This window comes from Eumetopias jubatus, unplaced genomic scaffold, assembly GCF_037043125.1.
Source record: "Eumetopias jubatus isolate StellerSeaLion01/CBP00866 unplaced genomic scaffold, mEumJub1_p1.0 scaffold_1, whole genome shotgun sequence".
NCBI classification, from domain to species: Eukaryota; Metazoa; Chordata; class Mammalia; order Carnivora; family Otariidae; genus Eumetopias; species Eumetopias jubatus.
The window spans coordinates 108,568,298-108,582,325 of NW_028274807.1; the positions used below are offsets into that span (position 1 = coordinate 108,568,298).

A 14,028-nucleotide genomic window follows, 5' to 3' on the forward strand; every position below is an offset into this window, starting at 1 on the left:
TTGTTGAGAGCTTTCTGTGCCAGTTGAGTCTGGATTTCTGTTTCCTTCCCCAGATTCAGGAAGTTTTCAGTTATTCCTTAAATAAATTTTCTGCCCCCTTTTCTTTCTCTTCTCCTTCTGGTATCCTTATAATGCAAATGTTATTATATTTGATCGTGTTGCTGAATTCACTTAATCTATTCTCATTTTTTATTATTCATTTTTCTTTCTCCTATTTAGTTTCATTGGTTTCTATTACTCTCTCCAATGTATTTTTAATTTCAGTTATTGAGTTCTTCATCTCTGGTTCTCTTTTATGTTTTCTATCTCTTTATTGAGGATCTCACTGAAATCCTCCACTCTGTTCTCAAGTCAGTGAGTAGCTTTATGACCATTACTTTAAATTCGTTATCAGGCATATTACTTATCTCCATTTTGTTTAGTCTCTTGCTATAATTTTGTCCTATTCTTTCATTTGGGACATATTCCTCTGTCTTCTCATTTTGTCTAACTCTCTGTGTCTATTTCTATGTATTAGGAAAGTCGGTTACATCTCCTGCTCCTGAAAGTAGCATATTTATGAAGAAGAAGTCCTGTAGTGCCCTGCAGTGCAGTGTCCCTGGTGCTTCAGGGGTGTCTCCTATGTGTGTTGCATGTACCCTACCATCATGGCTGAGCCACTTTTGCTTTCAGTCCAGTCATCTGCTGTGGTTCTCTTTGCCTATTATGGGTAGGGTTTGGTATTCTGTGTTAATGGGCCAGTCTGGGGCTGCCTTGGGCTATAGTTGGGTCAGATCAGGTGTTTACCAGAGCTGCAGTCATACCAAACCTCAGGACAGTCTCCCTGTGTTGCCCCCTGAGAAACTTTTGTTGATGGGTAGGACCTGCGGTCAGACCAGTTGTCTGCCCCCGGCCCACTTCTGGGGCTACAGTAGGACCTGTGTGTAGTTATCATCCCCTCCCCTTGGGGCAGGAGTCACTTTGGAGGGCTGCTGGCCCTTATTGGTGCTGCTTGCACACTTGCCACACTTGTCAGGGGCTACATTGGATAGATTCCTGGTGAGGGTGTTTTGAATGGAGTGGATCTGCAGAAGAATGTGGTGGCAGGGGCTCAGTGTTAACAAGATGTGCACTGGTCTGCTGTGAGAGGGGACCTGTAGTCACTTTGGAGAACTGATGAGGTTAGATTGGAGGGGATTGGTCCATAGACAAGCAGGTATACTGTTAGCAAGCTAGGCGGAGAATATTCATACTGAGTTTGTTCCCACAGGTATCTGTGTATCTATGCTATGGGCAGGGAAGGGAAATGGTGCCTACCACTTCTTGCTCTTGCAGAAGTCTCCTAAAGATCCTTGCCCCTCCAGCACATGTTCTGAGATTAGTAAAGGAATTTCCTTCCTATAAACCTCAGACATTTTTCCAAATGCTGCTTCTAGGCTGTGTCTCAGTGCAGCTGTTTGTTATGCTGTCTCTTTAAGGGCAGAGACTCAGTTTCCTATCACTCTCTGGTTCTCCCAGACCCAAGCCTACTGATTTTTAAACTTCCAGGTGTTAAGCCCCACTGATCGTAACTACTCACAGTGTTAAACCCCTCTGGTTTTCAAAGCCAAATATTATAGGGATTTTCTTCCCAGTGTGGGTCTCTTATGTCTGGGGTGTCTGGTGTGGGGTCTGCTCCTTTCCCTTCTCTGTGCCTGTGGTGTCCCTCCTTTCCACAGATAGTCCTGCAGGTCCTTTTGTCTCCTGACTCCTCTACCCTTTCTGATGTGACCTTTTTTCCACATTTAGCTGTGGAGAGTCTACTCTGTTAGTCTTTGAGTCATTCTGGTGGTTATTTACACTGATGTGGGTGTTAGCTAGATGTGTCCATGGGACAAAGTGAGCTTAGGATCCTTTTCTTCTGCCATCTTCCTCAGAAGTCACTGCCACACATTTTTAAAAGGTATTTTGCACATTGAGATAAATTCGAACCATGGAAGAAAAGACAAAATTTTTAAAATCATTCTGAATTCTACCACCAAAAAATTGCCATTATACACATCTTACATATGCTATCCTTCTTTGCTTAGACTGATTGATTGATTTATCTATTTACTTATTTATAATTGGTAGCAAGGTTGTGAGGTATCATGTCATTATTTTTCTTTTCCTCATACTTGGAGAGCTGTGTCCAGACATTTTATTTGTCTGATACGGTGCATCAGTAACTTAGGTAACTTCTCACTATTCTCATTCATTCTCTGTCTGTCTGTCTGTCCATGTATCTATCTCTCTCTGCCCCCCTCTTTCTCACCTTTCCTCTGAGGAACAGTGTGAGGATCTGAATGTGTTCATTTCTGTATTCAGTAGATTTTACCAGGGGGAAAGAGGCAGGGAAAAGGGGCTAAGGTGGAAGGACACCTGGGTTCTAATATCTCTGTTTTGAGATTTGGTTCAATGTCCTAGACCAGGGTTTGCACCCTAGACCAGGTAATGTCCCCATTCCCATAATGGGTGGAGCAGGAGGGAAGAGTGCTATTATACTTTAGATCATTTTTCAGATTCGGAGTGTAGCTGTGGGTATTGTATTTCTGAGAGCATCAAGTTTCTTTTTCATTTTCCCTGTAATTTCTAGTAGCAATTTCTACCATGATTCTAAATAGATGTGTGTGTGTGTGTGTGTGTGTGTGTGTGTGTGTGTGTGTATTTAATTATAGTTTGCTTTTCTGCATATCTGGTGATATTTTGAGAATATCAGGATTTAGTCAATGCACTTCAATCCACAATCCAGACTGACTTCTGGATTTGGGGGCAATTTGAAACTCACTTGGCTGCCTTTCCTCTCCACAACCCTCCACTTCCCTCCTGAACCTTATGTTTATTTCCTTGATTATGTTATTGGAGTTTATACAGTTACATTATTCTTCTGTCTTGTTTTATTGTTGTTAGAGAAATATACATATGTTGTTAGAGAGGTGTGTGTGTGTGTGTGTGTGTGTATGTGTATATTATATATATAATTTACTCATTTTGTTAGGTATTGAGGAGGAGAAGTTTATGTAATTTAAATCAGAAATCTAGAATTTGGTAATAACAGATATCCCTGGAAGTATGAGGGACCTCTCTTCCAAAAATTCCATTCATCCAGCTTATTTCTTTTTATGTGCTCTTCTTAACATCAAAAAAGAACAGTATTTCCTCAATTGAGCCACATTTATAATTGGGAAAAGCCTCAGCTAAAGACCCAATTAGATTCTTAAATCTTCTGACATTTTACTCAATGAAGGGCTTTTCTTCCTTTCTCAAGACTATCTTTGGAAAGATACTAATCTCTCCTAGGATTTTTGAACTAAATCACATTTTTCTGGGGCACACTTTAGAACAAATTGCCCTAACAAAGGTCATGACAGAGTCTCAAGATATAATAAATAGCTGGTTCTGTTACATAATCTAACTATTGCATTTAAGGAAATTTAATGTCACTTATTTTTAAAATAATAGGCATAATACAATGATCTAGAATTATCTGAGATAATTTTTAAAAATCATTTTATCCCGTGTTGCAGAGCAATTGGAAAAGAATATACTTTATAAGTGAAAAATTTAGAGGATGGTTAATAGTAATTCAAAGGAGCTAGGACAATCCAAAGATAACTACCAGGTAATTAAGTAAGGATATAGTTATTAATGCCTTTAAATGTAAAAATTAGATATTAGAAACAAGCTAAATATTCAACAGTAGTGAAATATTTAAATAAATTTTGAAATGTCCAATTAATGTAATATTATACAGCCATTGATATGTAGGTCTTTAAAGAAGGTTGATTTATATAGTGAAAAACTCACAACATAATGTTAGGTGAAATAAGAGCTACAACTATATATATGGGATAGCTTCCGTTATGCAAAATAATCTACATATCTGCTTGAAAAAGAGGGAATTAACATTTTAGGAGAGTTTATTTCTAGATTATGGACTGTGGGGTGATTTCTATTTAATGAGCACATATGACTCTTAAAAATATTTTTATGTCAATTAACAATGAAGCAGTAATAAAAGAGTCATATTTATCAGGATAAAGAGACTCAGAAAAAGATTAAGATGCACTTTCAATGCAAAAACTACAAACATTTTTCCAGGAGACCAAGGCTATGAAAAAAAATCGAAGAATGGAGCCTTTAAGTCCTAGGCATCTCTCTAGATGAAATAAAGATTTTCCTATTACTGGAATGGAACACTAAGGTTTAATTAAAAAGTAATTCGAAATGATTGAATACTAGTGAATGAAGTTTAAAGCGTCATAAAATTTTATATTTAGTTAAGACTTCAGAGGTCAGTGAATCCACCTCTGGAGAGGTTTCCGAATCCTTTTTTCAGGACATTTGTTAAATGGTCATCCAGTTTCTCTGTTTCATATACCAGGTCTGAATACCTCCAATTGACATGTAGCTCATCATGTTTAGAGATAGTCTACTATATCTCTTCACAATTCTAGGTGTTAGAAAGTTCTCTCCTATTGGAATTGGAATTGAATTGGTCATCCCTGTAACTCCCACGTGTCCATTCTTGAAGAGTACCAAGAACAGGTGAGAAGGAATTTTTAATCAGTAAAAATATTGCTATATTTTCATAGATAAGGAAGGAGAGAAAGAAAATTGGAAGGGTGTATACTCGTGAGGTCAATTTTTTTTTTTTTTTTTACTTGACAGAGAGAGAGAGAGCACAAGTAAGCAGAGAGGCAGGCAGAGAGGGAGAAGCAGGCTCTCTGCTGAGCAGGGAGCCCGACGCGGGGCTCGATCCCAGGACCCCAGGATCATGACCCGAGCCGAAGGCAGCCGCCCAACCGACTGAGCCACCCAGGCGCCCCGAGGTCAATTTCTTCTTTACAACAGTGTTTCTAATACTTCATGCCCCTTTTCAATCCTCTCTTATTCACCCCAGAATGATTATCTTCAGTTTCATAAGCCAGTTCTTTCTATGACATGGTTTCCAACCCGTACCCGTCCAGGGAGTACTCCTTTAGAAGCCGTGAAGTTCTGTTGACCAGTTGGTTAATCTGGGAAGTGTGTTTCCCATCACCCCCTTCCCAGTATAGTTATGAGGTAGAGCAGTTAAAGGAGGAACTTGCATAAGATTCAGAGAGCAAGGGGCAGGTAGTGGTCATTAATTCTGAAGAGTCTTAGCAGGGAAATGCAGTGAGGGACAGATGTAGAAGTACTTAAAGGGTTTCAGTTTGTGCTCATTCTCCTCTACCGCATGTCTAAGCCTTTTCCCTGACTGCTGACCTTGCTGTCCAAGAGCAGTCCCCAGCCCACCCCTTTACTAAGGTGACATTTTATGTTTTTACACTCCTCAAACTTGTACTTTTTTTTTTCACTTCTATCCAGGAGAAAAAAAAATACTACTTTTTAGAAAACAAAATATATACTCCAGGTAATTATTCAAATTTCCTCCTCCAGATAGAACATGGTGTATATTAATACTCATCCTCACCTTCCAGATCATCTCTCCTTCTTCACTGATTGTTTTTTTCTTCAACAAATATGCTTAACTCTTCCCTCACCCTAAAGCACCTTCTTCTGTCCCTCATTCATTGATCTTAAGCTAGTATGTCTTTGTCCTTCCTTCACTGAAGGTTTCATTAGGGTTTCATAACTGCTATAATCTCATCCTTCCACTGAACCTATTCTTTCCAAGTTCATCTGTGATCCACAAATCTTAAATTCAGTTATTTATTTCATGTCTTTATCCTGTTTATCATATCTGTAGCACTTAATGCTGTTGACCATAGTCTCTTCCTTGAATCTCTCAAATCTTCAATGCTGATCCTAATTCCTCTGATCAATTCTAGATCTTCTTGATTGACTTAGCTTCCTTCACAATCATTTACACATGTTAGCTCAAGAGTCCTTCCCACATTCTTCTTCTCATGTTCATTCCTCTACTTGAGTGATAAATTCAGCCAGAAGTTCAATTTTTCACTTACTGTAGCTGCCATGAAAATGAACTCCAATCTCCTGCTACAGGGAACTGAGTTGACTAACAACCCCACTGCTGCCCTTATGGGTCAACTACCACATCTACACTATGGCCATGCTTTCCCTGGGCTGCTCCCCACTAATGATGGAGTAGGTGGGATTCTAGTGCAGGGCCATCCCTGTAGCACACAGGACTCCTCTAATAAGTGACTTTGGCTTGAGGACTGCTTTTGGCCTGGAGAAAACTTTCTTAGGACTGCTGTAGTCTGATTCTTCCCTCCCAAATCTTCTTCCTTCCCCCTCTCCTTAATCACAGATGTCAGACCTGCTTTGTGGTCTGAAGGATCTCCCTGCCTTTTTCCTCTTTCTCCTTCATGAGTATTTCCCCCAATAATTCTCTTGCATACTTGATCCTATCTTGGCAGCTACCTCTCAGAGGATTAGATTTAACACATCTACACACCAAGAGCCAATCTCTTAAGTCCTCTCAAATTCAACATATCTCATATTAGATTCCTTATCTTGCCATTACACCCATAACCCTTTCTGGCAAGACCTGCCTTGTGTAATAACACCATCATCCACCCACCTTCTCTCTCCTGCTCATCATCCCCATCTTCCATGGCCTTAGCTCAGGCATTCATTAAACTATTTCAGACTTGTACTATGTCAGTTATGGACAACTGGCTTTTAGTCTTGCTCCTCTCCCATTCTGTCTTCAGAAAAGGTTCTCCACAAACCGGTCCTCCATATCTTTGCCTGTTTTAGCACTGTAACTCCTCTCATTTACCCATCACTATAAACTTCCTTGAACTCACCAAATATCCCATACTTGCTCATGGCTATGAGTCTTTGTAGTTGTCAGTTTACCATCTCCTACTGTCTCTGTTGCTTCAATGTCTATACATTTTTCAAGATGCAACTCAAATGTTATTTACTCAGTGAGTCCCCATCCTCAAGCCCACTACCACCACAAAGATAGCAAAGCTTCCTTCTTTATTATCTTAGTTTACTCTACAGACTCCATTTACAGCATTCCTTATATTTTGCTACAATTATATGTGTAATCTGTCTCTGCCACTATATTCTGAGACTTTGAAGGAAGGGACCACATATTATTAGTTTATATGTGTCCAATTCTTTGACTGGTGCCTCCATCATAGTAGATAATAAGTACTATGGAATTAACTGAAGCAGCAAAGAAATTAAAGTTATAATGCTTGGACTTTTCTTGAGAAATGTACACTAACTCCTAATGATTATCACAGCGTTTCTTAAATCTTGAAAATAATCTGCTTAGCAACTTTTGCGCCCTCCATTAAATCAGGAAGATGTCAAAGTTTGAGACCACTACTCAAAATTTGAAACAAAACTCAGGGCTAAAAGTATCATTTTCTTAATTAAGGAAGAGCAATGCTAGATACCCTCTGATTTGACAAAATAAACCACTGATATTATGGAGGATTGAGGGGAAAATTTTGTTTCGAGACATGTTTGCTACAAAGGCAAGACTATGGTGATGTCAGTCTTAGAAACATATTTTATATTGGACATAAAAGTGCATTTTGTGTTGGTTACAGAGGCAGAATGGGTTGATGGCAGCCTTAAAAGCATGTTCAAAGGAATGAGTCTGCCACCAATTGGCTGACTTCCAAGGCATGAGGTTATCACTGACTGGTTGACTTTTATAAGTATATTCACTGAAGCTGCTGTCATTGATTGATTAAGAAAATTTAAAATCAGTTTTGGTGATTTCTTAGAACCATGGATATGGAACAGTCAGTGATTGATTAGACAGAAATAAAACCATTTCAGGTGGACGTTTTTGTGATTGGTTATAGAACAACCAGGTTTTTACTAAAAGTATGAGGGCTTTTTGTTACCTTCAAGTATTATCTCTTACACTCTGATTTCTTACCTACATCTATGAACTTTAGATTCTCTAATATACCCTAGTCTCACCCAATCATAGATACATGCATGCCTTGTTCCTATAATCAATTGATGAGATACAAGAAATGGAAAATAATATAGAAATATCATAATAAATGCCACTAAATAAAAAAAATAATGCAAGGAACACTAAATTGGGGACTATCCATAAGGCTGCTTTTTAATTTCAGAATTATGTAATGTCATATGATCCTTAAGAGATATAACACAGGAACTCATTTTTGTTAAGCCAGCCTTTTTGAAAGTTATTCTAAATGAAGCACCGAGAGCAGAAAAGATAAGTGAACTGACATATATTTAACCTGTGTTCATCAGTTTTCACATGTTATCAATTAATTTCCAAAATCAAGTAAAGTAGGTGTTTTTATGTTTTTTATTAAAAAATGAGAGCTTCAAGGGGTTAAATAAATTTTTCATTTTTATGAAGCTTGTAACTGACAAATTTAGAATTCCAATTCAAATATATTTTTTTTAAAGATTTTATTTGAGAGAGCGAGAGAGCATGAACAGGGGAAGGGGCAGAGGGAGAGGGACAAGCAGACTCCGTACTCAGTGGGGAGCCTGACACAAGGCTTGATCCCAGGACCTGAGCCAAAGTCAGACTCTTAACCAACTGAACCACCCAGGTGCCCCTCAAATGTCTATTTATTTGTTTTTTTTATTTTTTTTAAAGATTTTATTTATTTATTTGACAGAGAGAGACATAGAGAGGGAACACAAGCAGGGGGACAGGTAGATGGAGAAGCAGACTTCCCATGGAGCAGCATTGGGCTCCATCCCAGAACCCTGCAGTCATGACCTGAGCCGAAGGCAGATGTTTAACGACTGAGCCACCCAGGTACCCCTCAAATTTCTACTTAAATAGTCAAAAGAATTTCTCCCTTCTACCACCTTTTCTGCCCCAAGAGAAAATGGAGAACCTCCACTTTGAAGAAATCAGTCTGGAGAGGGAATGCAATGGAAATTGAAGGAAAGAGAAAGGAAAATCTCAAAGTTTTCCTGACTGGGAAAACTAGTTATGCCAAGTTTAGCATAACTATTTTAAAGTTTAGATTTCTAAACCCCTTCCTCATTGGCTGTTTTTTTGTTGGTTTTTTGTTTTTGTTTTTGTTTTTGTTTTTGTTTATGGTGGCTCACAAGACAAAAACTTAAATATTTCTATATTTTAGAAAGCTACCCAATCTTCCCATTTCTGCTGTTCTCACACAAACATTTGCTGCACAGAAAGCCATACTACAAGAAAGTGTGATATAATTAGGTTCTAGTGAGTAATATAAATAGTTACTCCGATGCATTCACATTTTTAAAAAGGAGGGGGCTATATGACTCTATAATCCCATCTCTCTACATCATGCATTTTTTTCAAAAATGACTGAAATAAACATACAGAGCTCTATAAAATATATCAAAATAGGAAAAACAAATACAACTAGCTTACATTTATTGAGGTTTTCTTCAAGTTGTATGTGCTACAAAGCATTAACTTAAAATAAGGATAGGGACATAGAAATAGAAGAATGGACTTCATAATTTATTTGTTAAAGGCATGCCATAAAATGCTGTTCATTAACTATGGACAGATCACAAATTTGACTCTAGTTATTTTAAATTCTGTTTAAGAACAAAGATATGATGTTACTCTCAGTAATACAATTATAGTTCAGATTGATTTTTTCTCTTACCATTTTTAATTTGTTGTAATTAAAGTATAACATACAGTGTTAAAGTAGTTTCAAGTATACAATATAATGATTCAACAATTCTATATATTTCTCAGTGCTCATCAATACAAGTGTATTTTCAATCCCCTTTATCTATTTTACCCATCCCTCCATGCACCTCCCCTTTGGCAACCCGTAGTTTGTTCTCCGTATTTAAGATTCTATTTTTTTTGTCTTTTCCTTTCTTTTGTTTGTTTCTCAAATTCCACATATGAGTGAAATCATATGGTATTTGTCTTTCTCTGACTAACTTAATTCACTTCGCATTATACCCTCTGCATACATCCATGTTCTTGCAAAGGGAAAGATTTCATTCTTTTTTATGGCTGAATAATAATCAATTTTATACATGTATATATACCACAACTTATTTATCTATTCATCTATGGACAGACCTTTGGGCTGCTTCCATACCTTGGCTATGTAAATAATGCTGCAATAAACATAACGGTGCATGTATCCCTTTGAATTTGTGTTTTCATATTCTTTGGGTAAATACCCAGTAGAGGATATTACTGGTTCATATCAATTCTATTTTTAATTTTTTGATTAATTAAAAATTTTTAATTGTAACTTATATTACAATTTTAATTGCCAAAGAGAGTAATAAAACATAACGATGGCATACTTAAGTATATACAAGTTGAAAATCCAAATCAGACTCCCAGAAGAAACACTTTTTCTTGCTTCTAAGCTAATCAACTAATTTCTTTTGTGAATATTCAAAAATAAAGCATTGAGTAGTGGCTTTAAAAGTGACCTAATAAAAGACACGATATCTACTTTCATTAAATTGTTTTGTACAGCATCTGCTCAATATCCAGGTACCTTTAGTATTTCATCCTACTTCTACTGATAATGAGTGATGAACAATGAATAGCATATTCAATATATTAAATGAATATTCTGGTTTTTTAAACTATTTATTTTTGCCTAGGTAACATGTAGCACAGAACACATAGAGTAAAAAAAAATCTTTCATAACCCTTTTTCCAGCACCCTAGTTCTTAATGAAAGGGAATTAATATTTAATTGATTCATAGTATTGGGAAAAGTTTTCAAGTAGCAATAATCGCATCTCAGGTAAACCTCATTGGCTACGATACTGCCACTGCACATATTTTGATTCAAGAAAAGTTCCCTGAAATAAAGGAAGACTTGGATTGGTATATTGAATGTAATATTCATCTTTTATCTCAAAAAATAAATGCAAAAGAGTAAACTGTGAGACATCTCCTAGTAAAAATCATTGAACTTTAGAAATAAAAGATCCCTCTGGGTTTCCAGGCAAAATCAAAGTCACTTACAAAGGAAAAAAAAATAGGATTGGCATCAGACTTCTTGTCAGCAACAATCAAAGCAAGAAGGAGTACAGCAAACTTCTCTATAAACTTAAAGAAAGAAGGGGTAAATAAAGGATTTTATATCCAGCCTAGCTGTTCTTCAAATATTAAGGCTACCACCTATGAGTTTTTCCTGGGGAATCTACTAAAGGATGAACTTCATTTAAGTAAGAGATGATTGAGGAAACCAGTAAAAGAACTGGTTATGAGGATTAAATATACTTAACTGTAGATCTAAGACTATAACATAGGTGAGAATGAGAGAGAAAAATTAGTATGTAAATATTCCTTGTTCCATCAAAGTAACACATCAAAAAAAATGAGAAGAGAGAATACATTCAATGGATGCCAGGGTAAGAGGTAGAAGTCAAAGGAAATTATTTGAAGTTGACAAAATAGTTGACATGTAACTAAGGAGGAAGGGGACTAGACATTAAATAAAAGTATGAAAAGAAGGTAATTTAAAAATATATACATCTTAAAAACAACTATTACACAATAAAAGAAAAAGTTTAAAAAGCAAAGAAAATAGACTACTTAATGAAAGACACCTAGTAAATATAATTCTGGGTTATAAAAGACCAAACTTATCCATTATATTCATCAATGTAAATAGGCCCAATCCATCTATTTAAGAATTTTTTAGATTGACTTACAAAACCAGAATAGGAATATTCTACAACCGACCTAATTTCTTCCAAAAATCATTGTCATTCCCCTGCATTTCTCTACCTTGAGCATTTGCCAATATCAGCTTTGTTTCTGTTTATGTTATATACTTGCAAAATAAGTTTTCAATCCCTCAGATCTTACTGTTCCACATTCAGTTCTTATGAAGCAATTTAGCCTTGGATGTTTATTAAAGTAGAGAAAAATGAGCAAATGTTAGTTTTTGAGGGAAAAAAATCCATTGTATAATACATTTTATTCTTAAATGCTAAGTGGTTCCAGGGTTTCTTTTTCTCTTTCTTACTGAATTGTGTCAGCTTTTAAGACTGAATACAAAAGAACAGAAAAAAATAAACATGTCAGGAAAAGGTATTTATTTAATGAAAATTCTTTTAGAATCTCTCCATTTCCTTGCTATGTAATCACAAGCAAATCACTAATCCCAACCTCTTCTAAAATTCTGCAGCTTTCCTGCATTGCAGATAATAAAAATTAAGCTATTTTAAAAAGTAATTTTAAGCAGTATCTAGCACTGCTGCTCACAACCATATCTTACAGAATTTTCACTGACTTTTAGATGAAATAATATTAGCATATGGAAAAATTAGAATATATAGATGGGAAAGAGAAACAATTATTAAACCAGCCAAAAATCTATCACAACACTGTTGCCAGTGTTTCTGTATATAGTCATCTGTAGGTTACTCCTATGGCCAGGAAAAGAAAGCTGCACAGAGCCAGCAACCCTGCAGGCAGCCTGCTGCCCCTTCTCGTCCTCTTTGATTTGTAAATGGAGATGAAAGAAGGGGCTGGGAAGGACTTGAATCTGGGTGGGAAGAGCCAGAGTGAAGGTTCCGGTTGCCTCATAGGCACTGGTGCTTGGGTACCCCTAGTCCAGCTCCCACCAGGCCAGAGAGTTGGGAAAGATGGTTAAATACCAAAATAAAATGAATGCTTAGATAAAGTGTAATCTACTTAGACTTGCAGTAGGAAGTCATTTGTCACTTCCTCGTTTTCTGTTTATATCAGATAATCAGAAACAGAAAATATATTTCTCTAAAATATGGATGCATATGACTCTTCAAATGACGAGATATATTTAGTGCAAAAAAATATTAGAGGATACAGAAAAATTAGTACAAACAAAAATTTAAAAACCCACACTTAATCATCAAACACTACCACCGTATTTTACATCAACAAATCATTTTGACATGTTTTTAATGCCCAGTAGAATTGACTCTGAACTTCAAATTTCAGAAATTTACCTAGATAGAAGAAATGGAGCATTACCTACTACTGTGTCTCCTCACCCTCTTCTAAGTTAGGCTCAGCTAGGATTGGTTCTTAACCACATTTGAGTCACATTTATATTGTATGATGGCTAAGTATTAATTATTAAGTATTATATATTAAGTATTAATATCTAAGTATTAATTGCTCCAGTTAAATTATTTTGCTAATGATATAAAAATTAATTAGGTTACTAAATATTCAGCTTTCATAATAATAAAATCTTTAACTCCATGTATTTCTGTTTGAATTGGGCTGGATGATCCTTGAGTTTCCTTCTAGCACCAAAATGTGGTTCTCTGAAAATATAGAAAGAAATTAAGACATGTTTTGCAAATAAGTTAGCTTTTTGTGAGGTTTTCTTAAAGTTATCAAAAAATCTATTCAGACAGTCTCTTCTGGTGCATTTTGACATTCACTCTTTCAGTATAAATTTAGTTACCATGCAAAAGCAGATTCTTAATAATTGATGTTGTTTACTTTGAATGTGATTACTCATAGAAGGCTGGAGAAATGAATCAATACTTGCTGAGTGTCTCCAAAATAAATCAGAGATAATTGTTAAAGTAATGCACGTTAATTTAGGCTGTCAAATTAATTTCCCAACACCTCCTTATGCTACAAGAGTCTTAATTAAGAAATAACTAAGGTTGCCTTTTCTTACTACGGGTATTGCTGAGCCACTGGCTCTGAACAGTCATTTAAGTCCTTTGATGTATGCAATTTAAAGAACACAAAAGCAAATCTACAAAGTATTTTACTGTGTTTTTGTAAATGGGCTTTACAGTTTGCAAAGTGCTTCCATGTTCTTTCTGCAAACTGTGTTCTGTTCTATAAGATACAAACTTGGTCTCCTCTGAAGCTATTTCAATGCAATGTGGGGCCTTACGGAGTGTCCAGTCCCCGGTTCCATATTTTAAGAGGATCACTGACTAATAGAGTACTTCAGAGAAAGAAAAGTGAGTGATAAAGTCTGTGGAATTATATAAGTTGAAAGAACATCTATGAAATACTTAACATAAAAGAAGTAGGATATCATAATAATTGAGGGGGTCTTCTTCTGTTTGAATGCATGTTACATGGTAGAGGGCTTAATTATTTTTTCACACTGC

The 14,028-nt window shown here is 36.2% G+C and overlaps 1 pseudogene; it reads right to left on the reverse strand.

Annotated features, from left to right (window-relative positions):
* Window positions 1–10,617: 10,617 nt before the first annotated feature.
* On the reverse strand, window positions 10,618–10,734 carry LOC114209163 (U4 spliceosomal RNA; annotated as a pseudogene).
* Window positions 10,735–14,028: the final 3,294 nt, after the last annotated feature.